Here is an 8,740-nt window from a genome sequence, read left to right as displayed (position 1 = left end):
AGTCCACCCATGGGACAGGTAAGCCTGGGCCTGTTTCTGGCTGTTTTCCGGTGCCCTGCTCAGAGCCTCCTGAGGCCTGGGAACTGTGCACAGAGGAACCCGTCCCAGAGGACAAGCCCTTCTAGACTCATCCAACATCCTAGTCCTGCCTCCATCCACAGAAGGAGGTAAGGATGGACCCGATTCTGGCCCGACTTTCAAAGCCATGATCAGAGGATCCTGAGACCAGGGGACTGTGAACAGGTGAACCCATCCTGGAGGAACAGCTCATCCAGAATCCCCTAATGTCTTGGTACTAGTCCTCCCTCCACCCATGGGAAGAGGAGAGCCATCGGAATATTGGACCTGCTTGCACCCACCGGAAGAGAACCTTGGTCTTGTACCCACCAGGAGAAGGAGAGATCACACCAGCACCCACTGGAAGAAGAGAGGGATTTAAAGAACACAGTATAAGAAGATCAATATGAGACCATTAGAATCTATAGACTCCACACCAGCAAGACCTAAACATCCCAATACAGATGAAGCAGAAGAGAATGACCCTATACACAACTTTATGAAGATAATAGACACCCGCAAAGAGGTAATGAGAAAATCTTTAAAGAAATGGAAGGAAAAACAAACAGAAATATTTCAAGAAATGGAGGAAAAGACAAACCAAAAATTGCAAGAAACAATTCAAACAGTACAAGGTTTGAAAGCTGATAGAGACAATAGAAAAAAATCTGAGGGAATGCTGGAAATAAAAAAGCTGGGTAAACAATCAATAACTACAGATGCAAGCAAAACCAACATTATACTAGAGATGGAAGAGAGAATCTCAGGCAGCGTTGAAATAGATTCGTTGATCAAAAAAAATCTTAGTCCAAGGAATCCCTAACATAAAATATGCAGGAAATATGGGACACCATAAAAAATAAAACCTAAGAACAATAGGTATAGAAGAAGGTGAAGAAACCCAACTCAAAGCTGCAGAAAACATATTCAACAAAATCACAGAAGAAAACTTTACCAGCCATAGAAAGACATGCCAATAAAAGTACAAGAAGCTGTCACCATGCACAGAACTTAAGTGCAAATGGATCAAAGATCTCAGCATAAATCCAACCACACTGAATCTTCTAGAAGAGAAAGTGGGAATTACCCTTGAACAAATTGAAACAGGAGACTGCTTCCTGAACATTACGACAGTAGCACAGACACTGAGGTCTGCAATTAATAAATGGGACCTCCTGAAACTGAGAAGCTTCTGCAAGGCAAAGCGTCAGTCAGTAGGACAAAACGACCACCCACATAATGGGAAAAGATCTTCACCGATCCCACATCTGACAGAGGACTGATTTCCAAAATATATAAGGAGCTCAAGAATCTAGCCACCAAAACACCAAACAATGAAATTAAAAAGTGGGGTGCAGAACTAAATAGAGAATTCTCAACAGAGGAATCTGAAATGGCTGAAAGACACTTAACAAAGTGCTCAAAATCATTGGCCATCAGAGAAATGCAACTCAAAACAACTCTGAGATACCACCTCACACCTGTCAGAGTGGCTAAAATCAAAAATACCAATGATAATCTATGCTAGAGAGGATGTGGAGAAAAAGGAACACTCCTCCATTGCTGGTGGGAGTGCGAACTTGTAAGACCACTCTGGAAATCAGTATGGCGGTTGCTCAGAAAAATGGGAATCAGTCTATCACAAAATCCAGCCATTCCTCTCTTGGGTACATACCCAAGTAGTACATGTTCATACAACAAGGACATATGTTCAACCATGTTCATAGCAGCATTGTTTGTCATAGCCAGAACCTGGAAGCAACCTAGATGCCCCTCAACTGAAGAATGGATTGAGAAAATGTGGTATATTTTATGTGGTATATTATATGAAAATTTGTATAAATGTACAATGGAGTACTACTCAGCAGAAAAAAGCAATGGAATCTTGAAATTTGCAGGCAAATGGATGGAACTAGAAGAAACCATCCTGAGTGAGGTAACCCAGTCACAAAAAGACAAACATGGTATGTACTCACTCATATATGAATTTTAGACATAGAGCAAAGGATTACCAGCCTATAATCCTCTTCACCAAAGAAATTAGGAAACATGAAGGACTCTAGGGATAAATGGACCCCAGGAATGGAAGTGGCATGTAATCCTGAACTAATTGGGTGCATGAGTATAGGGGGGAGGGAGCTGCTACAATAAGAGCAAGAGAAGAGGAGTAGAGGAGAGGAAATAGAAGGGCAAAAATATTGAGTTGGGGGAGGAATAGAGGAGAAGAGCAGGATGAGAGATACCGTATCAGAGGGAGCCACTATAGGTCTGAGAAGAGATCTGGAACCAGGAAGACATGATCTGACAATCCAGGCAATGGTTGAGAGGATAACCTAAAAGCCCTTCCCCTAAAATGAGATTGATGACTTCTCTTTACACCATCCTAGAGCCCTCATCCAGTGGCTGATGGAAGAGGAGACAGACATCCACAGATATACACTGAGCTGAAATGGGAATTTAGTTGAAGAGAGGGAGGAATGAAGAGCGAAGGGGTCTGTACCAGGTTGGAGAAACCCACAGGAACAATTGGCCTGAACAAGGGAGAGCACATCGACCCCAGATGCTGTCAGGGAGGCCAGTACAATACTGATCTAGACCCCTGAACATGGATGTCAATAAGGAGGCCTCTGCAATCCAGGGAGCCTCTGGTGGTGGATTAGTATTTTTCCCTGGTGCAAGAAGGGACTTTGAGAGCCCATCCCATGTGAAGGGTTGCACTCTGGCCCTGGACACATGGGGAAGGGCCCAGGACCAGCACAGGAAGATTTGGTGGACTTTGCAGAGCCCCCGTTGAGGGCCCTACCCTGCCTGGGGAGTGGTGGGTGGATGGGGTGGGGGGTAGGCTGGGGGTGGGGGAGGATGGGGTGAGGGGAGGGAGTGGGAGAAGGGACTTACATGTGAAACAAGCTTGTTCCCTAACTAGAACTAAAAAAAAAAAAAAGTACAAGAAACTTACTGAACACCAAATAGAGTGGACCACAGAAAGTACCCTTACCACATAATACTATAAAGACCAAACATACAGAAAAAGAAAGAATATTAAGAGCATCAAAAGAAAAATGCGGAGTAACACATAAAGGCAAACCTATCAGAATTAAACCTGACCTCTCCATGGAATCTCTGAAAGTCAGAAGGTCCTGGATAGATATTCTACCAACAATAGGAGACTATGCAGGCCTGCCCAGACAACAATAACTAGCAAAACTTTCAATCACTATAGATGGAGAAAACAAGATATTCCATTACAAAACCAAATTTAAACAATACATATCCACTAATCCAGCCCTACAGAAATTTCTGGAATGAAAACTCCAAACCAAGGAAGTTAACTATACCCACAAAGACATAGTAAATAGATAATTCCACTTTAACAACAGCCAAAAGAAAATAAAAGGGGGGGGGCGATACACGCACAATACCAACACCACCAACAAAGCTAAAACAAACAAGAATTAACAATCAATCGTCATTAATATTCCTCAGTATTAATGGTCTTAACTTGCTTATGAAAAGATAGCAGCTAATAGAATGGATACAAAGACAGAATCCATTTCTGCTGCATACAAGATACATACTTCAACTTCAAAGACAGACGTTACCTCAGAGTTAAAGATTGGGAAAAGATTTTCCAATCAAATGGACCTAAGAAACAAGCTGGTATAGCAATCCTAATATCTAACAAATTCGGCTTTAAATTAAAATCAATCAAAAGAGATGAACAAGGTCATTTCACATTCATCACAGGAGAAATCCATCACAATGAAGTCTCACTAGTGAACATCTATGCCCCAAATACAAAAGCATCCATGTTTGTAAAAGACACATTACTAAAATTCAAATCACAATAAGACCTCACACACTTATAGTGGGAGACTTCAACAACCCACTCTCACCACTAGACAGGAACACCAGACAAAAACTTAACAAAGAAACAAAGGAACCAATAGAAGTTATGGCCCAATTGGGTTTAACAGACATCTATAGAACATTCCATCCAAACACAAAAGAATATACCCTCTTCTCAGCTCCACATGGAACCTTCTCTAAAATCAACCACATACCTGGCAAAAAAGCAAACTCAACAGGTACAAAAAATTGGAATAATGCCCTGTATCTTTTCAGACCACCTTGCTTTAAAGTTAGAATTCAACAACAACACATATTGCAGAAACCCTACAAACTCATGTAAATTAACAATGTGCAGTTGCACCATTCTTAGGTCAAGGAAGAAATAAAAAAAAATTAAAAGGGGAGGAAAAGGAAATTGGGATTGATGTGTAAAACAATCTTGTTTCAAATTTAAATCAAAAATGAATATAGGAAATAAAAACTTCCCAGAATTCAATGAGAATGAAGACACAACATACCCAATCTTATGGAACACTTTTAAAGCAGTGCTAAGAGGAAAAGTACATAGCACTAAGTGCACACATGAAGAAACTGGAGAATAGGCACACGAGAAAATTGGCAGCACAACTGAAAGCTCTAGAACAAAAAGAAGTGAACTAACTCAGGAAGAACAGACACAAGGAAATAATCAAATTGAGAGCTTAAATCAATAAAGGAGAAACTAGGAAAATAATACACAGAATCAATATAATAAAGAGTTGGTTTTTCGAGAAAATCAACAAGATAAACAAACCTTTATCCAAAATAGCCCAAAGGCAGAGAGAGAACATGCGAATTAACAAAATCAGAAATGAAAAGAGGGACATAACTACGGACACTGAGGAAATCCAAGGAAACATCAGGTCATACTTTGAAAACATGTACTCCACAAAATTCGAAAATTTAAAGGCAAGGGGACAATTTTCTGGATAGATAACACCAAATTCAATCAAGAACAGGTAAGGTATTTCAATAGACCTATAACCCATAATGAAATAAAAGCAGTTATCAAAAGTCACCCAATCAAAAAAATCCCAGGGCTGATGGTTTAAGTGAAGAACTCTACCAGAAATTCAAAGAACAGGTAATACCAATTCTCTTCAAAGTGTTCCACACAATAGAAGCAGAAGGGTCATTGCCAAAGTCTTTGTACAATGCTACAATTACCTTGGTACACAAGCCACACAAAGACACAACTAAGAAAGAGAACTACAGACCAATATCCCTCATGAACATTGATGCAAAATTACTCAATAACATACTGGCAAATAGAATCCAAGAACACATCAGAGAAACCATTCACCATGATCAAGTAGGCTTCATCTCAGGGATGCAGGAATGGTTCAACCAATGAAAATCCGTCAATGTAATCCACCATATGAACAAACTGAGAAAGAAAAACCACATGATCATCTCACTAGATGCTGAAAAAGCCTTTGACAAAATCCAACACCCCTTCATGATAAAGGACTTGGAGAGATCAGGGATAACAGAAACATACCTAAACATAATAAAAGCAATATACAGCACACTAGTGGCCAACATCAAACTAAATGGAGAGGAACTCGACGTGACTCCTCTAAAACCAGGAGGAAGTCAAAGCTGTCCACTCTCTCCATATCTCTTCAAAATTGTACTTGAAGTTCTAGATAAAACAATAAGACAAAAGGAAATCAAAGAGATATAAATTGGAAAAGAAGAAGTCAATCTTTCACTATTTGCTGATGATATGAGAGTATACATAAGTGACACGAAAAACTCTACCGTGGACCTCCTACAGCTGATAAACACCTTCAGCAAATTGGAGGGTTCAAGATTAACTCAAGAAAATCAGTAGCCCTATTATATACAGATGATAAATGGAAGGAGAAATAAATAAAAGAAACATCACCCTTTACAATAACCACAAGCAACATAAAATACTTTGGGGTAACGCTACACAAAAAGTGAAGGACCAGTATAAAAAGAACGTTGAGACTTTAAAGAAAGAAATTAAAGAAGATACCAAAAAATGGATGGCTCTCCCATGCTCTTAGATAGGTATGATCAACATAGAAAAAAAGGCAATTTTGCCAAAAGCAATCTACAGATTCAATGCAATCCCTATCAAAATCCCAGTACAATTCTTCACAGACCTTGAAAGAACAATATTCAACTGTATATGGAAAATAAAAAAAAACCCCAGGATAATCAAAATATCCCTGAATAATAGAGCAACTTCCAGAGGCGGCATCGTCCCTGACTTCAAGCTCTATTATAGGGCTACATTCCTGAAAAAGAGCTTGGTATTGAGACAAAAATAGACACGTAGACCAATGGAATAGAATCAAAGAACATGGTATTAACACACACACCTAAGAACACCTGATTTTTGACAAAGAAGTTAAAATTATACAATGAAAAAAGAAAGCATCTTCAACAAATGGTGCTGGCACAACTGGATGCTGGCATGTAGAAGACAGCTGATAGATCCTTGTCTATCACCATATACAAACCTAAGTCGAAATGCATCAAAGACCTCAACATAAATCCAGCCATACTGAAACTCTTTGGAGAGAAAGTGGGAGGTACCCTTGAACGAATTGGTACAGGAGACCGTTTCATGAACATAACACCAGTAGCACAGACCCTGAAATAGACAATTAATAAATGGGACCTCCTGAAACTGAGAAGCTTCTGTAACTCAAAGGACACTATCAACAAGACAAAATGGTAGCCCACAGAATGAAAAACGATCTTCACCATCACACATCACACAGAGGGCTGAATTGCAAATTATACAAAGAACTCAAGAAGCTAGACAACAAAACTCCAAATAATCCAATTAAAAAGTGGGGTACAGAACTAAATAGAGAATTCTCAATAGAGGAATCTAAAATGACTGAAAAACATTTAAGAAAGTGCTCAACATCCTTTGCCAATAGGGAAATGCAAATCGAAACCACTCTGAGATATCATCTTGCTCCTCCTAGAATGGCTAAAATCAAAATCATCAATGACAGTTCATGCTGGAGAGGGTGTGGAGAAAAGAGAACACTCCTCCACTGCTGGTGGGAGTGCCAACTCATACAGCCACTGTGAAATCAGTATGGCTGTTCCTCAGGAAAAATAGGAATCAGTCTACCTCAATATTCAGCAATTCCACTCTTAGGCATATACCCAAAAGATGCACATTCGAACAACAAGGACATCTGTTCAACAATGTACATAGCAACATTATTTGTAACAGCCAGAACCTGGAAGCATCCTAGATGCCATAAAGTGAAGAATGGATAGAGAAAAAGTGGTACATTTACACAATGAAGTAATACTCAGTGGGAAAAGAAACAATGGAATCTTGAAATTCACAGGCAAATGGATGTAACTAGAAGAAACCATGCAGAGTCAGGTAAGCCAGTCACAAAAAACAAACATGGTATGTTCTCACTCTTATATGGATTTTAGACATAGAGCAAAGGATTACCAGCCTACAATCTACACCACCTGAGAAGGTATTAAACAAGGAGGACCCTAAGAGAGACATACATGGTCCCTTGGAGGAGGGGAAAGGGTCAAGATCGCTTGAGAAAATTGGGAGCATGGGGGGAGGGGAAAGGGAGTTAGGAGAAAAAGGAGAGAAGAGGAGGAGAGAGGAGGACATGAGGGAGCAGTAAGATTGAGTTCGGGGAAGAATAGAGGAGAGCAAGAAAAGAGATATGATAATAAAGGGCCAATATAGGATTAAAGAGAAATCTGGCACTAGGGAAATGTCCAGAGATATATAAGGATGACCCCAACTAACAATCTCAGTAATAGTGAAGAGGCTGCCTTAAATGCCCTTCCCCAATAATGAGATTGATGACTACCTTATATGCCATTCTAGAGCCTTCATCCAGTATATGATAGAAGCAGAAGCAGACACCCACAGTTAAACACTGAGTACAACTCCTGAAACCCAGTTGCAGTGATGGAGAAGTGATGAGCAAAGGGGTCAAGACTAGGCTGGAGAAACCCACAGAAACGGGTGACCTGAAAAAAGGGTAGCTCATGGACCCCAGAGTGATAGCCCGGAAACCAGCATAGGACCGACCCAGATCCCCTAAACATGTGTGTAGGTTAGGAGGCCTCAGCAATCTATGGGGACTCTGGTAGTGGATCTGTATTTATCCCTAGCATATGAATATACTTTGGGAACCCATTCCACATAGAGGGATACTCTCTCAGCCTAGACTCACAGGGGAGGACCCAGTCCCTGCTCCAAATGATATGACAGACAATGAAGATTACCCATGGAAGTCCTTACCCTCCCTGGGGAGCAGAAAGGGAATGGGAGAGGGCATCTCTGGATGAGGGGAAGGAGGGGTTACTGGGATTGACATGTAAAACAAGCTTGACCTAATTTAAAGTAAAAAAAGACACCCTGAAAAACAAATAAACTCTTAGTGTTGATAAACACCTTCACCAAAGTCCAGTAAACAAAACCAACATGCTCAATTTGTTTGCCTCCTTATGTCCCAAAGGCAAGCCGGCCCAGAAAAAAAATCAGAGAAAAAAATCTCATTCACTACAGTCTACAAAATGAGATAACCTGGAATATAAGCCTCCCCAAGGAAATGAAAGACCTGTGTTGTGCAATGCTTTAAGTCTGGGACTTTTGGTTCTTTTGTGGGGGGGAGTTGCCACCCAACTCCCAAAAATATCACACCTGGAGGCTTATTTTAGTTACAAGTGCGTGGCCTTGGATTAGCTTGTTTCTAGCCAGCTTTCTTTTTTTTAATTAAGTTATCCTGTCTATCTTTTCTGTCTGAGATTTCTT

Source organism: Cricetulus griseus (genome assembly GCF_003668045.3).
Source record: "Cricetulus griseus strain 17A/GY chromosome 1 unlocalized genomic scaffold, alternate assembly CriGri-PICRH-1.0 chr1_1, whole genome shotgun sequence".
Taxonomy (NCBI): Eukaryota; Metazoa; Chordata; class Mammalia; order Rodentia; family Cricetidae; genus Cricetulus; species Cricetulus griseus.
This window is presented reverse-complemented; position numbering follows the sequence as displayed.